Source organism: Sinohyriopsis cumingii, chromosome 9 (genome assembly GCF_028554795.1).
Source record: "Sinohyriopsis cumingii isolate HCF-2022 chromosome 9, ASM2855479v2, whole genome shotgun sequence".
Lineage (NCBI taxonomy): Eukaryota > Metazoa > Mollusca > Bivalvia > Unionida > Unionidae > Sinohyriopsis > Sinohyriopsis cumingii.
The window spans coordinates 74,625,890-74,636,328 of NC_142969.1; positions in this window are offsets into that span (position 1 = coordinate 74,625,890).

Consider the following 10,439-nt stretch of genomic DNA (forward strand, 5'->3'; position numbering starts at 1 on the left):
GAATTTTACAAAGCTTGTCCATTACTAGAATACCAAGAAGGTGGTTAGAGATTTAAACTCATGATTTATTAATTAAAAAAATACGGGAAAATGAATTATGAATTGTGGTGCAATAGAAATGATAGATGTACAGCATGTACAGAAAGAAATGTTAGCAGAGAATATGCATATATTCCAGACTCTGTTTTGATGACCATTATAATATTTTGGACTTAAAAGTTTGTAACTGTTATTACCAAAATACACATCAAACTTGTGTTATTGTCTTCAATAAAATATGTTGCTTATGGGTAATACAGTCCCTTCTAACCTTTTTAACACATTAACCCCTAGCAACGACTTTACGGGGCAGGAAGTAGTAGCCTACTACCAAGCTCTGTGGCGTCATGGTCATGCATGATACACTAAAGTGGATGGTATTATAGAAAGGTAGACAGATGTAGCTCTACAATGATACCAAATAATCTGGAATATCTGGTTGCACGACAAAATACAGATAGAAAAACCTCATTTTTTGGACCTGACTTTTTTTTAACCCAAAATTCGCTTATGTCCGGATTTTAGACTTTTGGGGCTTAGATCTAAGGCAAACTGGTATGAACTGCAAACAGACAGATGAGCCTTTGCAAAAAGTAGGATAAGATGGGCATTTGGAATAAAGAGAGGTCTCGATACAAAAATAAAATCCAACTATTACCCTTCTGCTCATGCGCGAGTCAAATAGCCAATGAAAAACGATGTTTCTAACACAACTAGGCAGTATGTTATTGAAAGATGACCGGGGATTTGGTGTTTTCGAGCCTATTCAGAAATAGCTTTCAAAATGTGTTTCCTACTCGATTTTCAGGCGAAAACCAGAATGAGTTTTGTTTGCAAACATTGTGAGAAACGAGCTCATGTTTGATTTATTAAATATGTACACAAAATTCACTTCTGCTTGTAATGAAGTGGATTTGCCCTAAGTGTCATTGGGATTTATTTTTTACTAAACACAGACTCCATGTTGCTATATGTTGTATCAAAGTTTGTGGGATTGTTCTTATTGTAGGTTATTCTTTCACTTACTGTTAAATGTTGCAGGATGCGTAACTGAAAGAAATGGGACATTATGTTGCCATATTTTGTAGCCATTTGTTTACAAAGTATATTAGGGGCCCTGAGTGGCCGAGTGGTCTAAAGCTCTCCATTATGGATCACTGCCATCTCATCTCACCTCTGTCTGCATGGGTTCGAGTCTCGGATTCAGCCAATGTGGGTATGCGAGAAAGCTTGCCGGTAGCTTCTCGTGGGTCGGTGGTTCTTTCTGGGATTTTCCCAGGTTCTTCCTTCACCATTAATACTGGCCGCCATGTACATCCTATCATGTGCTGAAAAATGGCGCTAAACCCTAAAACAACGTCAACAAAGTATAATTAACCATCCACCAGTACTGAATTATGCAGTACAAATAGCCCTTAATGAATACTCGTTGTATATTGTGACATTCTATCCTCAGCCGGTTAACAGTGTATTGTACATTGAGTGAGTATAGGAATGTTAAGAGAGTAGACTAAGGGTTACTTGCTTTTCAACTTTAATCTGAATTTATTTGCTACTTGATAATACTTGCAATGGCTACTGGTGTTGCAACTCTATGGTCTTAAACAAAGCAACAGAAAAGAGCAAAAACCAACTAGTTTTGTAAAATTCAACAAGTAATTTAATTCCTTGAATACAATGTGAAAAGTTTTGAAAGAACTTACAGTATTGTGTATTAAATCTCACATAGTCGAATAATTCTATGAAAAGTCTAAATGTATGAAGTTAAAATTGAGTTCCAGTGGTACTCCAAATAAGTTCCAAATGCTGAATGTGTTGATGTACCAATAGTCTCGAATATAGTGATGTGCCAGTAGCCTGTAGTGTGATGATATACTTAGTCTTTTTGATGTATCACAATAATATAATCCGAAATTTGTCCTTGTCTGAATTTACTATATTTCCAAATTAAGGTTTCTGTCCAAGAATATTATTGATGAGCACTTTGTATTTCCATAGAATAATAATTTGAATAAGTAATTCCATCAAATGAAGATCTGAACATACAATAAGACTTATTCTGCTTCAAGATGTTAGGCCTAGAATGAGTAATTTCTCAGGTAAACAGAATATTATAAAAAGATAAGACACAACAAGAGAACCAGGACGAGGTTCAAAAGTTCATTTATGTCATTCAAAAGTTCATTTCTAGAACATGCTAAGTTGTCAAAAAATCGGTTTATTACTAAACTTATAATAAAGAACATTGGAAACATCAGATGCATCAGGATTTCCATGGCGTAATAGATATGTCCTTCGCCCAGATTAGATAAACAAAAACGTTTATTGATAATGATCTCATTATTTAATAGTCAGAGAAATATTAGCTGTATATTATGTTGTTTACAAAATCAATGTCCCTAGTCAGTTACATGGCGACACTGGAGACTAGTGGAAGTAGAGGTGAACTATACAATTGTTGATTGCATTCTGGTTCAGTAAATTACTGTACCAACATCTGAGATATATTTGTCTCACAGAAATTTCTCAGGTGATACGAATGCCGAGGTTATTTCTCGACAAGAAATAACTGTCCAAGCCATGTTCCGATTTACAAAAAAATTATATTTTCTTTCAGAAAATTATAGTGTAGAATATCTTCCCAAAAGTTATTTTTGCAACTCTACTGTTTTAAAAGCTACTTAACATTTTACAAGAGGAAGACTTAAAGTATCAAAAGAATATGTAACACCTGATGGATGGTTATTTCCGGCCAAATTCGAAGGTAAAACTTTTTTAATGAGGTCTTCATTCATGTGTTGGAAGAGAAAATTGAATTTTTTACATTTTATTTTTTAATTTTATTTTTAAATCGGAGCTTTATGGCTTTACATATAATTTTGCTTTTAAGGATGGGCAGTGCTGCCACACTAGCTGCACATGATAATGGTAAAGTGCACCTGCCATGTGAAGTGCTTTGTGGTTGACCATTTAATTGGGGATGGGGATGGAGGCCAGTGTGGTGGTCCACATAATTAATTTTTGAGGTAAAAAGAAACGGAATATTATTCTGGTTCAAAACAATTCCAGGCCATCCCACTCACCCACCCCGAAAAATGATTTTACCTTCTTTATGATATAGTCTGTTATTTACCTGGTCATGGGCACAGTAGTAACCTGGGGCAATCATTTAGTTATCGGGTTCAAGTCCAGTAGAACCTTTCAGACCTAGTACTTTTTCGCTACAGAGTATTTAAACACTTGAGAAAACAGGATTATTTTGGTCAAGTCGTGCTCAGTATCCGACATGTCGGGTTACCCATGGGTCATTTGACCTTATATGTCTGAAATATAACATGGGGATAAAAGGGTCAAGTAACTTGGTACAGATAAATGTAAACACTTATATAGAAAAAATAAAATTCCGAGCAAGTTAACTACATGAATGCGAAGACAGTATGTATGTAGTGAAGATTTCATGAAAAGTGTAGATGTTAACATAAGTTGTATTTGCATACGAGACAGTCTGTTTGGTGACATACGTTTGACCAGAATGTTCGGAAAGCTACGGTTTCGTGTTTAAGTCATGAGATACCTCAAGCTTTGCCATAAAAGCACTGGTTGATGGTTTGTTAGTATAAGCACTTTGTTGGTGTTAGACATGTAGCGATAGATAAAGTTCTGATGCTGTTACCTTGTTTTGCCACGTTAGCATTACACATCATGGGTTTAATTACATATACTAAGCAAAATGATATATTTCCAGATGTGAACGATTTAGACACTGATTTAATTCTAAATTTCTAACAAAGCGCTTGTATCTAATGCGAAGAGTCGAAACAAAGCAAATAGCAACAGCAAAAACACAAACAAACACCAACAATGTGTGAAATGTGTCCTTGGAGGAAAACGGTTTGATGTAAGTTGAAAACTTTAATACAGATGGAGCCAAATGTGTTTAAAGGCAATTGTTGTAAATTACCAATTTTTACACGACTTTAAATGTCATATATATGTCGTTTGGAAGAAGTACAGTTTTATCTGTTTGAAAACAGCTGGTATACAAAAGTGTCCAATCCAGCATATAAAGTCTTGAATGGATTCAATAATTTGGTACCAACTGGTTGTTATTCTGAATACTTTAGGGTCATTTTAGACGGGACCTATCGTGTATGCTAAAGACTCAATTGTTATTTTAGACGGGACCTATCGTGTATACTAAAGACTCGATTGTTATTTTAGACGGGACCTATCATGTATACTAAAGACTCAGTTGTTATTTTAGACGGGACCTATCTTGTATAATAAAAACTCAATTGTTATTTTAGACGGGACCTATCGTGTATACTAAAGACTCAATTGTTATTTTAGACGGGACCTATCATGTATACTAAAGACTCTATTGTCATTTTAGACGGGACCTATCATGTATACTAAAGATTCGATTGTTATTTTAGACGGGACCTATCATGTATACTGAAGACTCAGTTGTTATTTTAGACGGGACATATGGTGTATACTAAAGACTGAATTGTTATTTTAGACGGGACCTATCGTGTATAATAAAAACTCAATTGTTATTTTAGACGGGACCTATCGTGTATACTAAACACTCAATTGTTATTTTAGACGGGACCTATCGTGTATACTAAAGACTCTATTGTCATTTTAGACGGGACCTATCATGTATACTAAAGACTCAGTTGTTATTTTAGACGGGACCTATCTTGTATAATAAAAACTCAATTGTTATTTTAGACGGGACCTATCGTGTATACTAAAGACTCAATTGTTATTTTAGACGGGACCTATCATGTATACTAAAGACTCTATTGTCATTTTAGACGGGACCTATCATGTATACTAAAGATTCGATTGTTATTTTAGACGGGACCTATCATGTATACTAAAGACTCAGTTGTTATTTTAGACGGGACATATGGTGTATACTAAAGACTGAATTGTTATTTTAGACGGGACCTATCGTGTATAATAAAAACTCAATTGTTATTTTAGACGGGACCTATCGTGTATACTAAACACTCAATTGTTATTTTAGACGGGACCTATCGTGTATACTAAAGACTCTATTGTCATTTTAGACGGGACCTATCATGTATACTAAAGACTCTATTGTCATTTTAGACGGACCTATCGTGAATACTAAAGGCTCAGTTGTTATTTTAGAAGGGATCTACCGTATATTTTGAAAATACAATAGCCATTATGTTACTTAACAGTCTGTCAACACAATCACCTTAGAAACAGCAATCCCACAGATGCCACTTCTTTTAGTGTAATTTCTTTGCTAGCAGTGAACCATTATTTTTTAAATTTGCTTAATAAACTGAAATAGTTTTGTAAATGATCTTTCCAACAAAATAAGGGTAATTTCAGTTTTAGACACACTTTAGTTGTTTGTTTAATGACTTTTATATTGCTGTATGTAAATCCTTGTGACAATTATATTATAAACAAATACCAGCCTTAAATGAAATTCCCCTGCAATGCAGTATGATCACGATTATGATAATTATGTTGATAAAGAAATTGTAAGGAGTATAATACTGATACTAATATTAATAATAATGATAATAATACTATACAAGTTGTTGTTGTTATAGGGTTTAACGCCTTTTTTCAGCACAATATAGGCTATACATGGTGGCCAGTATAAATCGTAGAGGAAGAACCAGGGAAAACCACGGAAAGAACCATCGAGCCACGACGATCTAATGGCAAGCTTTCTCACGTACCATATTGGCCGAGCCTGAGACTCGAACCCGCGCATAATGATGATGATGATAATAATAATAATAATAATAATAAGAAGAAGAAGAAGAAGAAGAAGAAGAAGAAGAATTGTGAAGAATGAAGACACATTGACCCAGTTTTGATGCGATAAATGCTTTTTTCCTAAGAAGTGCTGAAGTTTGGTTGGAACATAGGTAAAATGGAATTGGATTTAGAACCCATATATAATTTTTTGTTTTAATCTTGAACCACTTAAAGTAGGTCAAAGTGACCCACGTTCTCATTCAAATATGAACAGAAAATATAAGTTTATCGCCTAAAGTTGTATGAGAAGAGAATTTGCAAGGTGGACAGGGAGAAAGGTCACATTTGAAACAAAATCGAAAATGAAATCACATAGTGTAGGATACAATAACCTAGTTTGTGGGTGCGACAATACATTGGCCCTTAGATGCACTGTAACTGGAAATCTATTTGCAATTGATGTAATTGCGCTTAGTATGGATTTGTTTTTACATTCATCTTGTTATATAGGTCACAGCGACCAAGTTTTGGTGCATGAAACTTTAATAATACCATGCATACTCAGTGCAAGATTTTATGCAAATTTGTATTACAGCATAGGATCTTTATCGTGAACAAAAGCGATTGACACAGTACTTTCAGAAATTTTGAATAAATCACAGACTAGGTCACTGCGAATCCTTTTGGTGCGCGACACATGTCATCTTTGAATCACCTTTACGTTGAATTTGGTGACAACAGTTTAAAATGTATCGAAAGCAGAGCTTAGTATCTGTTCTTTTAAACCAGTTTATAATAATCGTGGAAAGTAGGTCACACCGACCCAGTATTTTTTTCGAGAAACTTACTCACCCCAGGATGAATCCAAAGTGCACTCCAATATTTTCCACTGTAAAGAATTAACATCGGCACGGATTGCAACTGTTAATTACATTTATTTACGGGCCGCGGGTGGACGAGTGGAGTACAATGCTCGTCTTTACAGATTACTCGCATTTCACCTCAGTCCGTATTGGTTGGAATCGCGGTTCGGCCACCATTGGTATGCCAGAAAGCTTGCCAGTAGTTTCCAGCAGGTTGATGGTTCAACCTCCGCTATATATACTGGCCTGTCAAGTGCTGAAAAATGGCGTTAAAGCCACTAAATCAAGCCATACAGTCATTTAACACTCGTTAAAAAAAAATCTACTTAACCATCGTTTATTTGGTACTCAGATTAAATAAAATAAATCTTATGGAAATAAAGTGATCCCTTGGGGCGGTTCTCACTCCGTGACCAGATCTGTTTTTTTTTTTTTTTGTTTGTTTTTTTTTTTAAATATGAGCAGTAAACTAATACAAAAATGATTAGCGAACGAATGAAGGATGTAAAGGCTAAGAGCAGTACACGGTTAATCACTGACTACACGAGAGTGGTACGTCCACTCAGGCATTCCCAAAACTCGCGTGATTATTGCAAGGAATCTCAGATTTTGCTATTATATATTTATTTAAAAATACATTTTCTTGACATATTCGTCAGTTCCGTCCTCCGTACTCATGTCCGAACCTACTTTCCAGGTCCATTCGTCTGAAAAGCCCCCAAAAGTAAGGCTCTGACAATCCACGTTGATGTATTGTAGACATAAAAGAACTCCCCTTATCATGAAGCATTTAAGGGGAATTAAGTTCATTAAGTAATTGTCAGAGGACAAATGAAAGCATACTCAATTAAAACAAGTAGTATTGGATTGGGTATTTTGTCATGTTTCCCCTTTGGGTCTTAACAAGTCATTGCAGACTCTTCCGCCTCCTCATACGACTTGGCAAGCAAGCTACACACAATATACAACCAGTGTATGATAAGCGGTAATAAGCCACGAAAGTAAATATTATTTTACTCGACTTGTCTGTAAATCCGCTACGTAGTTTTTTCTTGTGCTCGGAGTTGTTGGTGAGTTTAAATATCTGCCAGCACAGTCTAGAACCAGGTCATACTAATTATATTATTCTCGATAGCCACCGAATACAGTATTACTAACTGTGTTGAGACTTTTTGCCGCTGCACTTAGTTATGAACATACACGTATTTTTGAATATAATCGGTTTGAATTTTATTTGCTAGCACCACCAGAGACCTACATTAAAATATCCAACGCTTTGTATGCATTAAAATACCCAATGCTTTGTGTGCATTAAAATACCCAATGCTTTGTATGCATTAAAATACCCAGGGCTTTGTGTGCATTAAAATACCATATGCTTTGTATGCATTAAAATACCCAATGCTTTGTATGCTTTAAAATACCCAGGGCTTTGTATGCATTAAAATACCCAAAAACGTTGTGTGCATTAAAATACCCAAAACTTTGTATGCATTAAAATACCCAGGGCTTTGTGTGTATTAATAAATAACGTATACAAGTTAAGCAGCAGGATAAAGTATAATCCCTAAGATGCCAAATATTAAATGTATTGTACGTGATCATATATTTAAAGACGAAACAAACAAGGGGAGGACATACTGGAATGGACTAAAGAATAAAGTGACTGTCCACTGCTTGACTTTGCTTGCACAAATTAACCCTTTTCCTCAAGCAGACATGTAATGACTTCGCTCTGGTACGTAGTCTTGCTTTCGATGTTAAACTTGCAAAGTATCCATTTGAGGTCAGTTGCCTGTACCATTTTCAGCTGATGTATAATGCACCGATGTAACATGCAACTGGTTTGCTGGCTTTGCATAATAAGGGAGACAACTTGTGATGTCCAAAATATGTCGATATTAGAAAGCACTGAAATATCGGATCGGCCCGCCAAGTTGTAGGCCGGTTAACTCATTAACCACTGGCGCCGCATTTACTCATCAGGAGGTAGTAGCGTACTGGCGAGCTCTGCAGCGTCAAGGTCATGTATGATACACTAAAGTGGGTGGTATTATAGAAAGGTAGACAGATATAGCTCTACAATGATACCAAAATAATCTGGACGTTCATGTTGCTCTACAAAATAGAGAAAATTCGCCCGTGGTCGGAATCCGATTTTGTTTACGGATTTTAGACTTTTTGGCGTCAGCTCTAAGGTAGACCGGTCTGAACTGCACACAGACAGGTGAGCCTTTGCAAAAAGTAGGATAAGACGGGCATTTGGAATAATGAGTGGTCTCGATACGAAAATGATGGGTCCGTTAAGAAGAAAAAAAAAAACCTCCAACATTTAATCGTCTGCTCATGCGCGAGCGAAATAGCCATTGCAAAACGACGTTTCTAACACAACTAAGCATTAGGTTAACGAGAGATTTCTTGGAAGTCAATGTATTAGAATCTATTCAGAAATAGCATCCAAAACGTGTTTCCTACTCGCATTTCAGGCGAAAACGATAAAAAAAACCTCCAGGGGGTAATGAGTTAAGATGTCATAACCTTGGTTTACGAAGATATTAATTTATGTGCAAACTCATATCTTCCTGCGACTCCTACTCGCGCAATCAGTCACTGTCTCCGCGTTTTAATTATTAGCTTGCTTCTTCGGTCCATCCATGGCGCATTCTTCATCATAACCCCGCATTGCGTTTAGCAGCAGAGAGGGTGAACAGACCATAGAATTCCGACAAAATAAATAAAACAAACAAATAAATCATCTCGTAGAAAGGTCCAGATTTTACAAATGAACTTTCCTTGAGATGTTTATTTTTGCAATTACCGATTGTACTAATAAAACCTCAGTTTGAAATAGTAGCTGAAAAAATAAAGTACTCTGCGTGTTTATTTATTTCTTGTTTACCTTTTTGACGACCAACGTTGGTAGGTACCCTCTCTGCTGCTATTAATTTACCACCATACCAAGTTTGATGAATATTTTTCAACACGTTCTCGCTGTCGTTTTTCCTCATCTGTTTCATCTTCATCTGAATCTTCGGAATTTGTTCTATGTTTCAAGTAATATTCAAGTTCTGATGGTGGTTTTTCTATTTTTGGATTTATGTTCTTTCTGTGTTTATAATATATCATCAAACTTCTGTATCGATCTCCACCGCAATTTTTGCAAATCTGATATAATCCTCTAACGCCGTTGTTACATCCAACACATCTTCGTGGACCAGCATGAGGGTTTTTCTTTATAAGATAATTATGTTTCTTGCAATATTCTCCACGGCACCTTTTGTTGCATTTATCTGTTGTTCCTTGACGCAGCCACGCACAGTTGTTCATTATATTAATGATATCTGTTTAATTCAATTTAATTTTATCATCACCCCTGTTACCCAAATATTTTATCAATACCCACACGATATCTTGTTCTTGGATCATGTAAATTTATTGTTATAAATCCATGCGGGGTAGCTTGCGCTCGTGAGAAGAAATTTTTGAATTTAATTATATCCATGTCACCACCACACCAAGTTTGATGAATATTTCGTAACGTGTGTATGTCTACGCCATTAAACACAACTAAAATGTTGCAGTTGTCTCTGATCACTTTTGGTATTTGTGTATATCGTTGAGTAACATAGATCACGTCTGTATTTTTATGTCTACCTCGGGAAAATATTCTGGCTGGATTTGATTGTTTATCTAGCATCACATCGTCGTATACAACTAAATTATTAATAAATCCGTCTATGGAATCTACGGATGGTGCTTCATCAATATCGGTTATAAACT